General features: G+C 36.9%; 1 long non-coding RNA gene across 2 annotated transcripts in view; it reads left to right on the forward strand.

The window, feature by feature from the left end:
- LOC112547834 (uncharacterized) overlaps positions 1-7,550 on the forward strand; it is an 85,764-nt gene extending 78,214 nt beyond the window's left edge. Inside the window, exon 6 of one of the 2 annotated variants that reach the window (XR_016350007.1) lies at positions 1,909-7,546. This is a non-coding gene — a long non-coding RNA (uncharacterized LOC112547834). Of the gene's footprint in view, positions 1-1,908 lie in introns of both variants that reach the window. The other variant, XR_016350006.1, reaches the window with a different exon arrangement.
- Positions 7,551-8,418: the final 868 nt, after the last annotated feature.

Raw genomic sequence — 8,418 nt, forward strand, 5'->3', positions numbered from 1 at the left:
TAAATTTCAAACAAGTGCCATAAAATATTTGAGCTCTTGTAATTAAGAAGTAACCAGAAAGTATTAAAAATATTAGTTACACTGACAATTGTGTCACAAGTCATATAGAGTATGGATTGCATGTGACAATTTTTTGATGGTCCTTCATTTAGCAAAGATGTGAATAATTTATAGATGCTCTTATGACATCCATTTTCCAAGTGGAAATTGAGACTATAATGGAGTTTAATTTTATTAATATGCAATAATAAATGGCATTCTAAAGCCATATTTGTTATAAACTATACCTCTGTGATATGGTTGCAATCTCTATTTGCTATGTGATTCTTTTTTTCCCGTTTTTCTACATGAAGCAAGACATGGTGCAGATTGTAAGCAGGATCTGATCTAGAAAAATAGCCCATGTTTTATGTTCTGTTTATGATCTGGTGAGGCAAGCTACTGAATGCCCTCTAATTTCCATTGGTCAACACACTGTGGAAGGATCAGGTCTTAAGGCACCAAATAGGTGGAGTCAGGAGAAGTTTGGCTTATGGATTCTAGACTTGACTATTATTCTCAGGGTTCATCCTGATGTGGATGCAAGGAAAGGGGTAACTGGCACAGTACGCAAATGTTGCTTTCTTGGGGACCTGTGAAGAAAGCAACAGAGCTAAGCCTGATTTTCTCTATATATCTATGTAGTATTTCAAAGCCTGTTTTTCTGACGTATGAGGTCCAAACCTATGCAGAGTGTATTGTATTTTATTTTCAAACCCATCAAAAGGTCTGTTCAAGACTCTAGGCAGTTCTTAGCTGGAGATATATTGGCATTAGTTGGGGATCTGGTCAAAGAGGAGAAACCGTCCACTGAAAGAGCTCCCTGACTCACCAAAAGAAACGTCAAAATCCTCTCCAGATCCCTGACTACCCAAAACTGGGGAAAACAGATAAACCTTACAACATGCCTCAGTGATACTGTCCAAGGGCCTATATAGGATACCAGTTCTATTGTGATAGAAATGTAGCCATGTTAGTCTGGGGTAGTTGAAGCAAAATGCAGGACAATGTAGCACTTTAAAGACTAACAAGATGGTTTATTAGATGATGAGCTTTCGTGGGCCAGACCCACTTCCTCAGATCAAATAGTGGAAGAAAGTAGTCACAACCATATATACCAAAGGATACAATTAAAAAAATCAACAAATATGAAAAGGACAAATCACATTGCAGAACAGGAGGGGGATTCTATTGTGTTTGGCTTCACTCCTTGTTGTGGTAGTGGAGCAGAGAACAAGTTGATTTCACTGGAATTGCATGGGGGTATAAGCCAGGGCAGAATTTAGTCCGTGGAAGTCTTGTTAAGGCAGTACCTAGTAAAATGATGTATCCTGCATTTTACAGTTGCTTGTAGGCTTCAGTGCTTTCTCTTTCTAATTCAAAGTGAAGCATACTTTGTTTTACCGCCTCCAGATACCTTGTGTGGATGGCTGATGCAGTATGATGTGCATTTTACCTGGCATTTGGGAGTGTTTGTTTAACACAGGATGTGATTACAGCTCTTAGAGTGCCTGATTCTACAAGACAATGAGCCCTTTCCAAAGGTGGTGAGCGTGCTCTGCTTTCAGAGAAACCAACAAGAGCAAAGGGTACTTAACACCTTGCAGAAGTATGCCATTCTTTATAACCTAACATACATGCTAGATTTATGTCTACTATATTATTGAGGGCCAGATCTTCCTCTTTATCTTACTCATGTAAATCTGCAAGAGCTCCTTTGAGGCCAATTGAGTTATTGGAAATTTACATGATTGTATTTGGGATCAGAATCTGTCCTTTCATGTGTCATGCATTGCCCATTTGATAGTCGCTAATACAGAATTGCCTTTATGTTTTTGGAAGACTTGATTGGGTTTTTTTTTCTTCCAGTTGGCAGATCTTTCTTTTTTTAAAAGCTGCTTTTGAAGGAAAAAATATGGATTTCCAGAAGTAAGGGACTATGAAAGACAGCTCCTTTTCACAAGCTGGATTCACCTCTCGTCATATTATACAGAATTGTAACATGTAAGCTATTGTTTTGAAGCTTTACTATGTGATTGTCCTTTCTCATCTGAATAGGATGCGCATATCTCTGGTGGATGTAGGTTAGCTAAGTAAATCATGCATAGATGGAATTTATTAAGTTTGCATGGTAGTGACAGCTGTGAGTGGGAACAGTAACTCTGAATGTGCCAAAGGCTGGGAGAGGAGGAATTTTTGTATGTTTCTTAAAGGAAAATGCTTCAGTGTAATTATGAAAGCTATTCAAATCCCTACGTTTAATTACAAAGGGGACAAAGTCACTAAAATTATTTTTAAAGAATAATAATCTGACCAGAAGCTGTTGTTTGGACGATCTCTGGGACAGATTAGGGCAGAGAAGAGTCAGGTTCCATTAAGACCCACTGAAAATTTGGCTGTTTAAAGATAAATCCATTTAAATAGAGACATATTTATATACATCAATATAATGTAACAATTGGTTAAATTATCTGTTAAACTGACTAAAATATTATTTTTACACAAAATTTACTTCAAAATAACTTGGAAACAAGTCTGATTTTCAGCAGCTAATGGTAACATGGATCCCATTCTGTTTCTTGACATGTGCCCCCTCTTTGATGCATCACTTAAACTGTCATGGAGAGAGAGAGAGAGAGAGAGAGAGAGAGAGAAATTCCAGTCACTGGATCAGTCCTGCTCTAGCCTTCTGAACACAAGTGACATTCAATTCAGTGGGACTCCTCATGTGAGTAAATCGTTCTTGTTGGTAAGGATTTGCAGGATTGGGCCCACAAAGGAATTGAGACCCAGAAGTAGTGAGAGACAGCTAATGCTAAATACAGATTTTAAAAAATCATCTTTAAATACATGGCCCTAATCCTGTTAACCCTTTGAAACCTTTTTAAGCCCCATAACCCAGCAGACCCGTGTTTGGGAAAGGTCAGGCCTGCTGTCTGTTCCAGAGTGGTGGGTAGTGTACAGTGAGCTACCTCCATTAAACCCCTTTAATTTTGCTTTGTACACTGTCACACTGAAGTTACAGTAGATTGAGGGCTAAAATAATCTCTACGGAGCTGTTGCAGAAGAAGAGATAACAAGAGGTGTCTTAGGGCTTGTCTCCATTTACCAGGAGATTGATGTGAAGAGATCAATCTCCTGGGGTTTGATTTAGTGGGTCTAGTAAAGACCCACTAAATCAATTGCTGATGGCATCCCATTGACTCTAGTACTCCACTGGATTGAGAGGAGTAATGGAACTTGATGGGAGAATTTCTCCTGTCAACTTCCCGTGGTGGGAATGCAGGAGAATTCCAACCTAAGTTATGAAGGCCACTTGATCAACCCTACCCCTTCACCACTGCCAAATACTGTCACCACAGAACATATAGATGGGGAGGAATGAGCTGTTCCATCTGTGTACTGGTTTGACCTACACTAGGCCTGATTTGATTTGGCAGTAGTAGCTTTATGTTGGATTTACTTCTGACTTTCACTGTGGTAAAATCAGAGGAGTATCAAGGACTAAGGTTTGTGTCTCTTTGTGTTTGATTAGACTCTTTGGCTGAGAGATCTGCTGACTTGTACAGATCCAGGATCCCTCAAGCTGGGTAGATAAGACAAAGTTTTGGTCCATCTGTGCCTTTCTTTTATTTAGTGACTGGACTTGATGTCCTCTCGAGGTCCCTTCCAGTTCTAATGTTCTATGACTTGTCTCCATATATCAGTCCTTTATTTTTCTAGTCCTTCCAGAGATGCTAAGCACAGCTACAGAGAAGGAAAGACACAGGTAGCTTTGAGCTATCTAGTTTCTTTAGTTCTGGAGTTGTTGGGCACTGATACCATCTCCTATATAAAACAGAGCAACTTAGTGATATGGTGGCTGTCAGCAGACCACAAAGGCAACTCAGCAGCCTGGAATCAGAGAGTGGCAGGGATATGTAAGCATGGCATACGGGGATAGGTTGTCAAAGGACCTGTGGGATCCCTCTATTGGTCTATTAAATTGTGTTGTGTACTTATTGCACTTCTAGAATGGTGCAAAATAACCTAAACTGAATGGAGCATCCAGCCCATTGTGTTAAGTAAATATGTGTCCACCAATGTAAGGAATTATCTTAATCACTGACATTTTCTTTTGCTGTAAATTTAAGGTTGAATGAGAAAACACAATACACGCATGAACACAGTTTTAATAGGGCTGTTTATTTTCCATTGTATAATAATTTTTGAAAAGCAACCCTCTTTTTATAACTGTTAACAGCATCCCATTTTAGAGACATTCTGAAAAAAATTAAATTAATTCTAATTTTGCAGGGCTCTTTAGGTGGCATCTTTTAATTTTCACCTTTTCTGGGACTTTTGTTGCAACCTAAGATTTAACTTTTAAATCCATGTTTTTAATGAAGCACTGCTTTCTCTGTTTTTTGTTGTTAGACCACATGGGATATGTTCTCTTGATGTGTGGGGAGTTATGATTAGATGAGAATATACCTCTGAGAAAGCTTATATTATCACACATAAAACATCAGAAATTGCAAAAATGATGTTCATAACTGTGAAAAAACAATGGATCTTATCTGAGATTTTCCTAGTCACACCGTAGCATCAGTACAGTATTTAAGGCTGTCTCAGAGTTTGCTAGGATTTATAATGTATTAAAACTATACATAAAGGGCATCTGAAAAAAATGTTCCCAAATCAAAACTGAATTTTGTTCCAAACACATTCATTACTCTTTTGTGTTTATGTTATCTATTTCATGGTAAAAATCACAATTAGCAGTTGGCACTGTATTGGCTCTTTTGATAAATTATGTGGGATTTTTGTCCTCTGTTTAGATGACTTTGGATCTAAGCAACACAGACCAAACAGCAAATATTATAACTAAATATACAATTTGAAGTTCATGCTGTGTTGATTAATTAAGTTGGTTACATAACTTACCTGTTCCTGGTAGTAACTGGCACAAGTTTTAGTGCAAGTTGTCTATTTTATATTCACTTGTTAATTGTTCAGAATCTGAGGCTCACAAAATGTTTTCAGATTAAATATGTGAATCACATAGAATAGCAAATAAATCTCTGAATATTATGACCTGTTAAGGTAAAATGATTTATTGTTAATTATTCTCTCACTTCACATTTTGATGCAAATCATTGAGGGCTTGATCCTTCACCATAAAAATTACTGGAAGCTTTTCCATTGACTTGGAGCAGGCTCAGCTCCCCAAAATAAGCATATATCCTTCCAGAAATACCCATGCTTCCTTAATGCTATGTAATGGGCTAATGAATTTATGTATGCCATTGTATCTAAATAATGGAGGAAAAATGGTCCAATAAATGTCACCTTTGACTATTGGTTTCTGGTATGTACTGGTTTCAGCAAAATTATTAAAATAGATTTTGGTAGGAAAACATTACTCAAATTCAATTTTAAAGATCTATTATGTTTTGAAATCTAATTTCTCTTCTTTTAAGTCATTGTCAGAACAAAGGAAGTCTAACTTTTACAGTGTTTCAGAAAATGCGCACAATTTAAAACAAACTTAATTCCACACAATGTGTTTTAGTGAATGTACACTGAAATCCATTAAAAGACTCATTACAAAATAAAGGAATATTGTAGACAATTCAAAAAGCAGAGAGTTTTCTTTAATGAGTCTATTGTTTTACTATATCTATTTATTAATGTTGTTATGGAAGAACTTACTATACTGCCCTTGAAATGCATAGTGACATAAACTCTACACATGTGCTGTAAGAATGGTTCCTCTGATCATCTTGTGGTCTTACTAATCGTCAGATGTTCCTCATCTTTGTGTCTGGTTTTTTTTTCCAGACAAGATTGCTGAAACTGCAACTTGTTCTGAGCAGGCCCTTGAATCTACACAAAATACTCTACTGATTCCAAGCCCACAGGTCGACCCATGCTAAATAAATTCCAGGATTGAGTCCTAAAGTCTGTTTAATAATGAAAGCCTCCAGTGCCTACATCTGAGTCTTCTTCCAGAGCATTTAAAAAGAAATATAGAATTATGTGTTTGTGCATAGAGAAGTAACCAAAATATATGAATAATATCTCAGAATATGACTTTAAAAATGCTCACATTCTACCTAGGTGGTCAACTGCAAGGAAGATTTTCTTCAAAGTCGGTCGATAGCAGATGCAAATCATTTAAAAATGAGAATGTCCCATTAATACTATGTACCAAAGCAGGAAGAAATGGAAAAACCCAGTTCGTGCTTTCTCCAAGTTAAATTGCTTATCCATGTTTTACCAGCCTTTATCAGAGTTTGTATACTTGCTCCAATTAAATTATTTTTCTTCAGGGAAGCTTGTGAGGCTCTTACAGAAATTCTGTTAATTTCTGAGTAATGCAGTTCTGACAATCACTTAAGACAAGATAGTTGATACTGCTGTCAGGAAAGACTCTTTTTCAAAAGAATGTTTTTATAGAATATCATTGTGACACTTTGCTCAGATGGATGTCTTTAGTAGAATTTGATTAATGTAATGTAATAAAAGAGATGCACACTAAAGTGTCTGTACATGTCTTGTTAAGTATGTTTGATTCATTATATGTAGTTCTCCTCACTTCTTTTCTCTTTTCTCAGTTCATTTTTTATCATTTCAATAATATATCTATAAATATGAAAAAGTTGGCACTTTCAAAGTCTTTGACATATATGGCTATTAATTCATAACTCTAAAAAATTGTATCTTTCAACTTGTCATTTTAAAGCTTGTACAGTTTATTACAGTAAGTAACCTGTGTTGGAAATTAGATTTTGAACTTTAGCAAGGAGATAAATAAGCTTGTGGTAACAGAAGTTATGGAGAAGATACCTAGATGTAGTGATAAAATAAAATCACATGAAAAGATCACTTACTTGAAGATGATAATTTCAAAGTTCCCTGAGGATCACATGAAGATCACATATTGGAAATAGGCTGCAAGTTTAATTCCAATAATTTTAATTCCCAAAAGTTTTATAATACTTAGGGGTTTTTTTTGGTGAGTTGTGTTTGCCTCATTCTCCAGGTATCTTACAGATATTAAAAGCACAGTTTTTATCTGATTACATCAAATTCCTTAGAAAGACTTCTTAAAAACCTTAACAGCTCACATGATATCTCCACCCTTTCTCAATCAATTTCCTACAGCATAGGGAAAACCTGGGAAATCATGATATCTTCATGACTCTATTTATGACAACATTTTAGAGTAACTAGGTTACTGACTTCCCTGTTAGCCAACTGAGTCATGAGGATATAATGATAGTCCTTAACATACTTGGTTCCTGACTCAAAATTATTTTTTTATATTAAAATAACCACTATGATTCTTTCCTGCTGAGGACATCCTGGGACTTGTGGTAAAGGTTTCAGGAAACTTTTCAGAGCAAGTGGACACAGAGTGAGACCTGCCAACTTCAGGGTGAAGGCTCAGGTGGTAGTTTTAACCAGCCTTTCTCTGCATTGTTATCAGACATGATAAGGCCAGTTCGGTTGGCTATTGCAAATATTGTGCTCTAAGAGCTTCTTCAACTAAGAAGATGTGTTACTGCTTGGCTATGTCTAGACTGGCAAGTTTTTCCGCAAAATCATGTGATTTTGCGGAAAAATTGCCAGCTGTCTACACTGGCCTTTTGAATTTCCTCAAGAACACTGACGATCTCATGTAAGATCGTCAGTGTTCTTGAGGAAATACTGTGCTGCTCCCGTTCGGGCAAAAGACCTCTTGTACAAATCATTTGCACAAGAGGGCCAGTGTAAACAGCACAGTACTGTTTTCTGCAAAAAAGCCCCGATCACGAAAATGGCAATCGGGGCTTTTTTGCGGAAAACTGCATCTAGATTGGCCACGGATGCTTTTCTGCAAAAAGTGCTTTTGCGGAAAAGCATCCTGCCAATCTAGACGTGCTTTTCCAAAAATGCTTTTAACGGAAAACTTTTCCGTTAAAAGTATTTTTGGAAAATCATGCCAGTGTAGACGTAGCCCTTCAGTGTAGTTTGACTGGTACAAACACTTAACCACACTGCACCAGTGCAAAATGGAGCATGCACCCAGTGACATAAGAAGTTACATCACACAAGTGCAGTACATCTACACGAAGGACTTACAGTAGCATAGCTACACTGGTCTAGCAAAACTGATGCAAAATACCCAGGGATGCCAGTGACTTAGTGAGGAAATAAGAACCTGGAGGAAGAACATTACTATACTATTTTATTTTGATTGTTGTTATTCTGCATTATGCCATTTGCCTATGACAAGATATTGAGAGTTGGTAGCTTGAGAGTCAACATCCCACAATGCAGAGGAGAACAAAAAGTTTATACACAACAAACATAGGGAGGCAACCACATTAAAAGCTGGGTGGTTTGGAGTGT

This window comes from Pelodiscus sinensis, chromosome 7 (assembly GCF_052426305.1).
Source record: "Pelodiscus sinensis isolate ZL-2025 chromosome 7, ASM5242630v1, whole genome shotgun sequence".
NCBI lineage: Eukaryota > Metazoa > Chordata > Testudines > Trionychidae > Pelodiscus > Pelodiscus sinensis.